Source organism: Mus caroli, chromosome 2, assembly GCF_900094665.2.
Source record: "Mus caroli chromosome 2, CAROLI_EIJ_v1.1, whole genome shotgun sequence".
Classification (NCBI taxonomy): Eukaryota; Metazoa; Chordata; class Mammalia; order Rodentia; family Muridae; genus Mus; species Mus caroli.
Window position 1 is genome coordinate 966870 of NC_034571.1, and position 8548 is coordinate 975417.

Below are 8548 nucleotides of genomic sequence, written 5' to 3' on the forward strand. Positions count from 1 at the left end.
GTCTGCCTGCACATGCTTTCCACCATGATGATAATGGACTAAACCTTTAAAACTATAAGCAAGGCCCAATTAAATGCTTTTTCTTATAACAGTTACCTTGGTTATGGTGTCTCTTTATAACAGTAGAACATTGACTAAAACACCTTAGCTCTGCCCTCATGTCAACACAAGTGAAGAAAAAGAGAAATAGTAAACACACACCTGGATGGCAGTGAAAACCACACTCATGAGCATAGCCCTCTAGCAGCTCTGCCTGGTGATAAGGAGACACTCAGTGATCCACCCAACAGGCCCCAGGTGGCACAGCTTTGAAACTTTGAAATCTCTTTTAAAACAGCATACCATCTTTGCCCTAACAAGAATGGTCATGAAGTCACTGGTGGTCACTCTCTTGGTCCTCTCTTGTATACTTTAAGGATTGTATGCAAAAGGTCCCTGAGACACAAGGATCCACGTGTGCTTCTACAGCTTTCCGATGGTGAGGAAAGTGTACATTCAGTGAGAATTGTACTCGGAACTCTGAATTTTGGTCTTTTCTTGCTTAGCAGTAATGATGTGGGTATATCATTTCCTCCTGCTGCTGGCTGGTGACATCAAGTGGCAGGTCCCATGCAATCAAGGGGTGGGCATGCAGCTGGCATTAGTGGGTGCGCGATCGCTGAGCTCCGGTGCTGGGTTGGTCAACTGCATTAAATGCTTGTTCTACTTGCAGGATTTCTAGTTTGCAAAGGGTTACTGAGATGTGGCCTCAGGACGAGTGAGGCAGCAGCTGTACTCGTGCGTCTCCCCTGGCATCTATTCTGGAGTGCAGCGGAGCTGAGCTCGGAAGCACCATTTCAGGGGTAGGATGATTTTCCCTATCAGAAGTATAGATCTGGTTTTTTCACTGAGTGGAAATAAGATCACTGGGTGTCAGGAGCTCAGGGGAAACATTTGATACAGCTGAGTAGGAACAGATGTCATTTAGACAAAGATGGCTGGAGCCAGCCTATCTCTTGCTAGAAATAAAAAGTCCAAAGAAGCCAAAGGATAATGACATCCCATCTCTAATAATTGCTACTCTTCCTGGGCTTTCTCCTGGCACTCCTAATGGGAAAGCTTTGATGATGCTGTGGACATAGCTGAGTAGCGCCTTGCTATGAAGAATTCTGTAGGGAGGCGGGGGAGGTGCTCGGGAGCCCCCATTCCTTCCTCCCCTGGGAGAGGAGGGCCAATTTGGAACTGTCCTGGGGCACATTTCCTTCAGCCCAGACAAAGGCACAACTGTTCTTGAACATCAAAGGGTACAGCTAGTCACACCCCAGGCATCATTTTAGAGCTTGATGCCACCTCATTATGTCACTGTTTTGCAATAAAGAGACTAGAAGCAACCGCCTTTTCCCCATGCTGGAGCACTAGTGACGGGACTCCAGGCTTTTAAGCCCTTCAGATGTAAATCTCTGTCTGGCAGCCCCTCTCCAGCTTCCATTAGGAAATTGGTTTATAATGTGTTATAATGGGTGACAGTTTTCAAGTCACTTAATTGGAATTGTTCTTGTGATTTTTTTTTTCACTTAGCTCTTATATCCTAGTCCTAAACACTTTCTGATCTTTGGAACTTTAAAAAGTCCAGGCTGGGGAGATGGTTCAGGGGCCGGGATGGGGAGAGATGGTTCAGGGGCTGGGATGGGGAGGGGATCATGTCGTGTAACGGTGAATACTTGGGTTTGGACCTCCAGAACCCAGGTAAAGCTGGAACTGTAGCGCAAGTGCCTATCATCTTAGCATCCCTGTGGAAAGGTGGAAGGTGGAGACAGTAGACTATCCCGAAAGAAGTTCATCATCAGCAAGCCTGGATTATGTAGGAGGATAAAACTGTGTCTCAGAAACAAGGTGGGAGGTGAAGTTCGGTGCCTGAGGCTGATTCACATTGTGGCAGGTATCACACCAGGCATAGGGGGAGGGGTGGGGAGGGTTGACTGATTCGAAAAGAAAAGAATTTGGAATCCCCCACCATCCTACTTAGCTGCAAGTAGAGGTAGCCACTTGCCATGCTAGGGAGAGAGGTACAGATGCAAAGGGATCCCAATGTAATGAAATCCAACCTTTACCTTTAAGATCTTGTCAGAAAGAAATGCTAATTGGATCTTTACAAATATGCACACTTGACTTTGATTCCAGACACAACACTGTAGAAGGGTCTGACCTTCCGTCTCTCTGTCCATGAAAGATTATGGTCTCAATGTGAAATGGCCTCTGTGGACTTGGGTGTCTGTGATCCTTCTTTTTTGTCCAGACCTTGTGCTTTCAGATTTTTGCCATCTTGTTAGAAGAACTGGAGAAGCAAATTAGTAAGTCATTTGATTCAAAGGCAAAACAAAAACACAACTTTGATAGGTCTGCAAGAGAGCAGCAGGCTAAATGAGACCGCCTGTATGAGACAGGTTCTGTTTGTGGCGTCCCTTGTGGGTCCACTGGAGGAATTTCGCTATTGGCAGGATATGACTATTTTTGTTTTGATTGACAGGTGTAGGTTATACAAGGCCTTGTTCCTTTTGGTTTTAGTTATATGCTTACCCAATCATGTCTAAGCATAAAACAAGAGATTTGTCCCAAAAGTTCTCTTAGAGAAAATAGTTTACCTTAATGCAAACTTAATGCTTAAAAGTCTAGGCAGGATAGGACCCTGTTCCTAGTTCCAGGATATTTCAGGATGTGCTTGACTGCAGAGAAGGAGTTACTAAGGGTTGCTAAGGAACCATAAAGTAAAGTGGCCTGGTTGCACGTTGTTTGTTGAAGGCTATGTGTAGCTCCGTGCAAATGGGGTCATGGTTGCTAAGTGCTTTGTTGGGAAACTAGAAGAGGTGGCTGGTGCCAGCTTGGGTCCTGGGTTGCTAGACTTCTCTCTACACTTGTCTCATGTGCACACTTGGTTCCCACTTGATGGTGTTGTTGGGGGAGGTTGTTGACCCAGCTGACTGATGAAGTAAGAACTTGTAGAGTATAGCCCACCCATAGACGGCTCACATATTCAGATCTGAGCTCTTGGTTTCCTTTATGCCCCCAGTTACAAAAGTGTATGCTCACCATGTAGTGTAAGTACCCCTAACCCCAAACCAAAACTGTTTCTGATTTCTGAACATTCACATACACACATACTCTCAAGCCAGGACACTCACATCACTTCTATTCATTGACCCTTTATATCCAGATGGTGCAGTTAATTTTAGGCAATTTGTAGCATGCCTGCGCTCCAACTTCTCATGAGATCACTTGGGAAATGGCCCATTTGTGGCACATCACATAGCACTCAAAATGTTGCACATTTTGGAGAGTTTTGGATTTTGGATCTGTAGCTTGGGGTGCTCCCATTGATGGCAATGAAAATCAAACTAGTGGAACCGAAGAAAGTTGGAGCTGGAGCTCTGACAGAGGACTGAAGGTCAGTTCTCAGCACACAAGTAGGACGGCTCATAATGACGAGCAACTCTAGGCGGATCCAGGGGATCCCATACCTTCTCCTGGCCTCTGTGGACACCTGCACACACACAGTGCACATAAAACTACATAGGCACATACATCATACATATATACATACATACATACATACATACATACATACATGCACATATTCGTACATGCATATAAATAATGGTAAAGCTCTTAGAAAAGAAGGAAATAGGAATCAGTAGTAACCTCCCAGTTTGGATTCCTGCTATGCTACTGACTCATCTGTATTCTCTCTGTGTGTACACTTGTATGCTTCTAATATTTCTATGTGTTTTGTCACCTACACTGTCATGAGAGCTGGCATTTATGAGTCTCTTACCTGTGTTCCGCATTGTGTTAAGCAATTTATGAAGTCTATTTCATTTAATCGCTACAGAAAACCTAAAGTGAGGGAAGGAGAGTGTAGTAAATTTACAGATGGAGAGATTGGGTTCTGGGTCAAAGTCACATTTTATATATCAGGTATGTTTTCTGCTATTACGTGTTCTTCAGAAGTATGGTCCTGGCTGCTCCATCCCTCACCAGACAACGACTAAACTGTTTATCAACGATCTTATTCCTCTGAACATTTTAGGTCTTCTGTCTAGATTCTTATAATTATAAGTAATAAAGTCACAAATACTGGAACCACTTGTACATAAGACTTCATGGAAATATAGATATTCATCCTAACATCATAAAATAAAATGAGTATTTTTTAAAAGTCGCTGGTTTGGTCAGGAAACAGTGGCTTCCCAGACAATTTAACTCCAGTTTGTATTAGTATCAAATACTACAAAGTGAGGATGGCTCTGTTGATTTTACCCTCCAGTGTTGTTGCTAATTAAACACGTGCATTGGGGTTGAGGTTTTCTTTGTAGGTAGAGTGTTTGCAAGAGACTTTGACTTTGAATCCCAGCACTAAAATAGCAACAAAGACAAACAAGGAAAAACCAACATGTTTGCTTCCTTGTTAAAGTCTGGATCTTCAGGTAGGTGATTACCAGGGCGTATTGCATGTGCCAGGAAGAGGCAGAGGAATGGAAGGAGCTCAGCACTGACCAGCAGGGCAGGGATTAGGTGGTCATTTACTCAAATTCAAACCATGAACTTCTAGCATGAAGATACCTGTGGTTGTGAGATTTCTGTTTAACTGTAAGCTAAGTGCTGGCTGACTATCAGTTTGTTGCTGGGATGGAGAGAAACCATGTGGACTCATGTTTGAGAAGGTTATGAGAGCCATGGATGCCCTTGTGGTGATGTGAACATCCATTAGTTTATCCGGATGTCGAGCTTTGAAAGGAACCTAACAACCAATCAACTTCTGGGCTTATGTCACCAGTAGCAGGTCATGTTGTACATCAAATGGACAGAAGAAGCAGCCCCTGGGAAAGCTAGCAAGAAGCCAGCCTGTCTGTCTGAGTCCCAGAATATATAGTAAATTGCAAAAAGAATGGAAATCTCACAGAGTGATAGGATCTGAGGTTAACCATTGTCCTTGTGTGATAATCACACTGCTGGTACAAGTTTAGACCAGGCAAGAAGGAACCCTCCACTCCAGGGGTAACAAATCAGGATGCCTGGTAGCCCCAAAGAGTCTCTATGTACCTTCGTCCTATTTCTCCCTGGCATTGTCTTTATTGCATTTGAGAGGCTGGAATTCAAACCTACACCTGTGGGCAAGGCGTCAGCTGGTCCTTGTACCAGGAGAGCTGAGCTTTTGCTGGTATGAGAGTGTATGTGATAGAGCTACAGGTGTAGCACAAACAGGAAGGTCACAAAGTTCAGAAGGGCCACATCAGATTACGGATGCACCTCCCCTCACTCTTCTCAGTGAAGAAAGGAAAGTGAGAAGGGGGTCCTGGATAACCCATTGAAAATTAGGAAAAGTTCCTTTTGCATTATTCAATGAACCTTTGCAAGGCTGAACCCAGTCTCTGAATAGCTAGAGCCACTTGGCCTTTGGGGAAATCTATGGTTTCTTATTCCCTATTAATGGTTTCTGGTCACCTGGGAAGCAGGTCAGGCATGGTACTGGAGCACCAGAAAGATTTTGGGAATATAAACACATGTCAAGATCTGTAACCATGTGGCCTGTCTGTGTATGAGCTGTGTGTAGGTATGTGTGTGAGCATGTGAATACAGCTCTGGGGATATGAGTGTGTGTGTGTGTGTGTGTGTATATATATATATATATATATATATATATATGAATAAATGGAGGCCATAGATTGATGTAGGGTATCTAACTCAATTGCTTTCTACCTTTTAGAGAGAGAGAGGGTCTCTCACTAAACTTACTGATTTCTCAAGTCTATCTGGGCAGTGAGTTCCAGGAATCCTCCTGGCTTTGCCTCCCAGAGTTGAGATTACAGACATACACTATACCACCACATCCAGGTTTTGACATGGGTGCTGGGATCAAAGTCAGATCCTTGTGCTTATAAATCAAGCATTTACAGAATGCCCTATCTGCTCAGACCCCCTTTTATGGTCTTTCTGGGAAGAGAGAAATAGCCTTATGCCAGCAGTAGCCAGTACAATAGCCACAGCCATGCAAAGTCCTCAGCTGACCTATGGCCAGTACAACTGAGCAACAGAATTTTCAATTTATTGTAGCTGACTTTTATTTTGAAATTGATGGCAGCATTTCATAGCACAGAGATGACAAGCTGACAGAAATCTTTCTCATTTCAATGGCTAATATTATTTTTATATATTATATAAAATTATATTTTATATAAAGTTTTAATCTCTAATGACTAAAGGAAGTCAAGTGTTGCATTTAATCCAAAAAGAATGAGCAGACAGAGCTTTGGTAAGGATGGTTAGAGTGGAGGCAGTTAACTTAAGGCGGGGCCCAAGGCATGGAATTTGTTTAAATGCATTTGCCTTTGTGCAGCTCCGTGCACTCCAGTGGGAGCTGGGGCTTCTCCTTCCTGGGTGAAGCAGTTATTTGAGTCTCAGTGTTTTCAGACTCAATAGGCTTGATATTTCCTGCAGCTGGGCTATCCTGGGTATGAAAAGCCTCTCCTTCAGCTTCAGCTTCCCATGTCTTCCAGCTGCACAGATGTGATGCTGTGGTGCTCCATCACAGCGCTGATCCAGTAATGACAGCCCACATATAGAATTAAACAAGTTGCCGCTGTGTGGTGGAAAGACAGTGCTATGCAGAAGGATCTGATCATCCCAAGTGGAGTTCTTTGACCCAGTGGTTCCTGATCTCTTTATTTTGCAGTGATAAAGGAGGATTTAGCTGGCCTTGATGGCACAGGCCTGCAATCCCAGTGCTAAGCAGGCTGGGGCAGAGCCCAGCCTAAGAAAATCAATGAGACCCGGTCCCAAAATAAGTAGCAAGAGGGCTGAGGGTGTAACCAAGGGGTACAGTACCTGCCTAGCATATGTGAGACCACGGGTTCAAAGCCCAGTATCACACACATATAAAGAAATTAAACCCAGCTATGGTGATTAGCATTGACCCACAGTGGCTTAGCGCGTGGTGAACTTCCTTCTACTCACTCAAAGCCCTCTTAATTAATATTTATTTATGAGTGAGTAGAAAAGTGTCATTGATTCTCACCTTTTGCTTTCACTACGTTTTAAACGCAACTGTTAGTTACGTTAACAAGAAAGTTAGCTCACTTTCCTAGGGTCCATTAAAGACAGAAGAAGTATCTGGGCTACCTCTGAGAGCCTTCAAATGCTGCTGAGCCCCCTTTTTACTGACACATCTGTGGGAGCTGAACCTTCCTAATGCTGTGACCTTTTATCACCTTTCTTCATGTGTGGCGACCCCCAACTGTAGCATTGTTTCATTGCTACTTCATAACTGTCATTTTGCTAATATTATTATGAATTATAGTGTAAATATATTGAGAGATAGAAATTTACCAAAGGAGTCATGATCCACCAGTTGAGAGCCACTGCAGGAAAATCCCGAGCAGAGCCTCAATCATTTTGAACAAACGATTAATCATCTGAGAAGAGAGACAGCTTTAAGTCAAGGGAAATCCCAATCCAATGGGGCAGCTGGGTGTCACATTCCTGTAACTGGACTCCACTAGCTCAGAAGTGTTGGGGGAGAGAGGGAGGTCTATCATGATTAAACAGTCAAGTAACCAGAGGTCAAACAAGATGACTCAAAGACTCAGTGGCAGGGACAGGAAAGTAAGAGAATAATCAGCTGAGCTACCCTTGTTCCGTATGAGAGAGAGGTGACATCAACTGATATGTTGTTGATGAAGTCACACCATCTCTACACACTTCCAAATGCCCAGGCATGCGCTAGAATGTAGTGTTATCTTCAGTCTATCCTTTCTGTATCTCTCTGCCCTCACCCATCTCATCAAGGTGATATTACAGAAGTGTTCTGTGTGAATTACAGGAAGACAGCCTGGGCAGTTAATCAGCACTAAATGTCCTCCTGTTGGGACCTGTAGCCAGGCTGTCTTGAAGTAGACGGGAATGGGAAGAATCAGAGATCAGCAGGAAGAACAAGCTCCTTGACTCTGTCTCCCCTCAGTACTGCCATGCCTCAAGGCAGAGCCTCGAAGAGAAGCTAGAGACTAGGTTTCCATAAAGCCCCTTCCACCAACAAAAAGAACCATCTGGGGTGGGGGTTAAACTAAGAAATAGTAACTTGATTGCAACCCCAGCGAGTCAGAGATTTGATTGAAGGATTAGTAGAGAAGTATAAGAAGCTGCACGTTGTTTGGTGCTCAGCATTTCATAACCAGCCTCTTCTACATAAACCCCGACTGTGCTTCCCTTTCCTGGTGTCCTTTTTGTTTGTTTGTGTAGCTCCTTTCTATGATTCTCTTCTCCTTCAGAAGTGAAACCAAGTCATGTGCTCTAGTCTGGCAAACCTGTACCATCATCCTGCTGGTAACAGTTGCTGGTATGTTTCTTAGAAGATAGAAAAAATTACACACTTTATGTCAAAATCAGTATCTTTTAGTCATACACGAATTAAAAACAAGCCGAGCGTGGTGGCGCATGCCTTTAATCCCAGCACTTGGGAGGCAGAGGCAGGTGGATTTCTGAGTTCAAGGCCAGCCTGGTCTACAAAGTGAGTTCCAGG

General features: G+C 43.9%; 1 protein-coding gene across 6 annotated transcripts in view; it reads left to right on the top strand.

The window, feature by feature from the left end:
- Frmd4a (FERM domain containing 4A) overlaps positions 1–8548 on the top strand; it is a 584600-nt gene that overhangs the window by 103184 nt on the left and 472868 nt on the right. For 3 of the 6 annotated variants that reach the window (XM_029471448.1, XM_029471438.1, XM_029471444.1), the window contains one exon: positions 713–842. The exons of the other annotated variants lie outside the window; for them this stretch is intronic. The gene's annotated coding sequence lies outside the window, so the exon portion shown is untranslated. The remainder of the gene's footprint in view (positions 1–712; positions 843–8548) is intronic. 6 annotated transcript variants of the gene reach the window in all.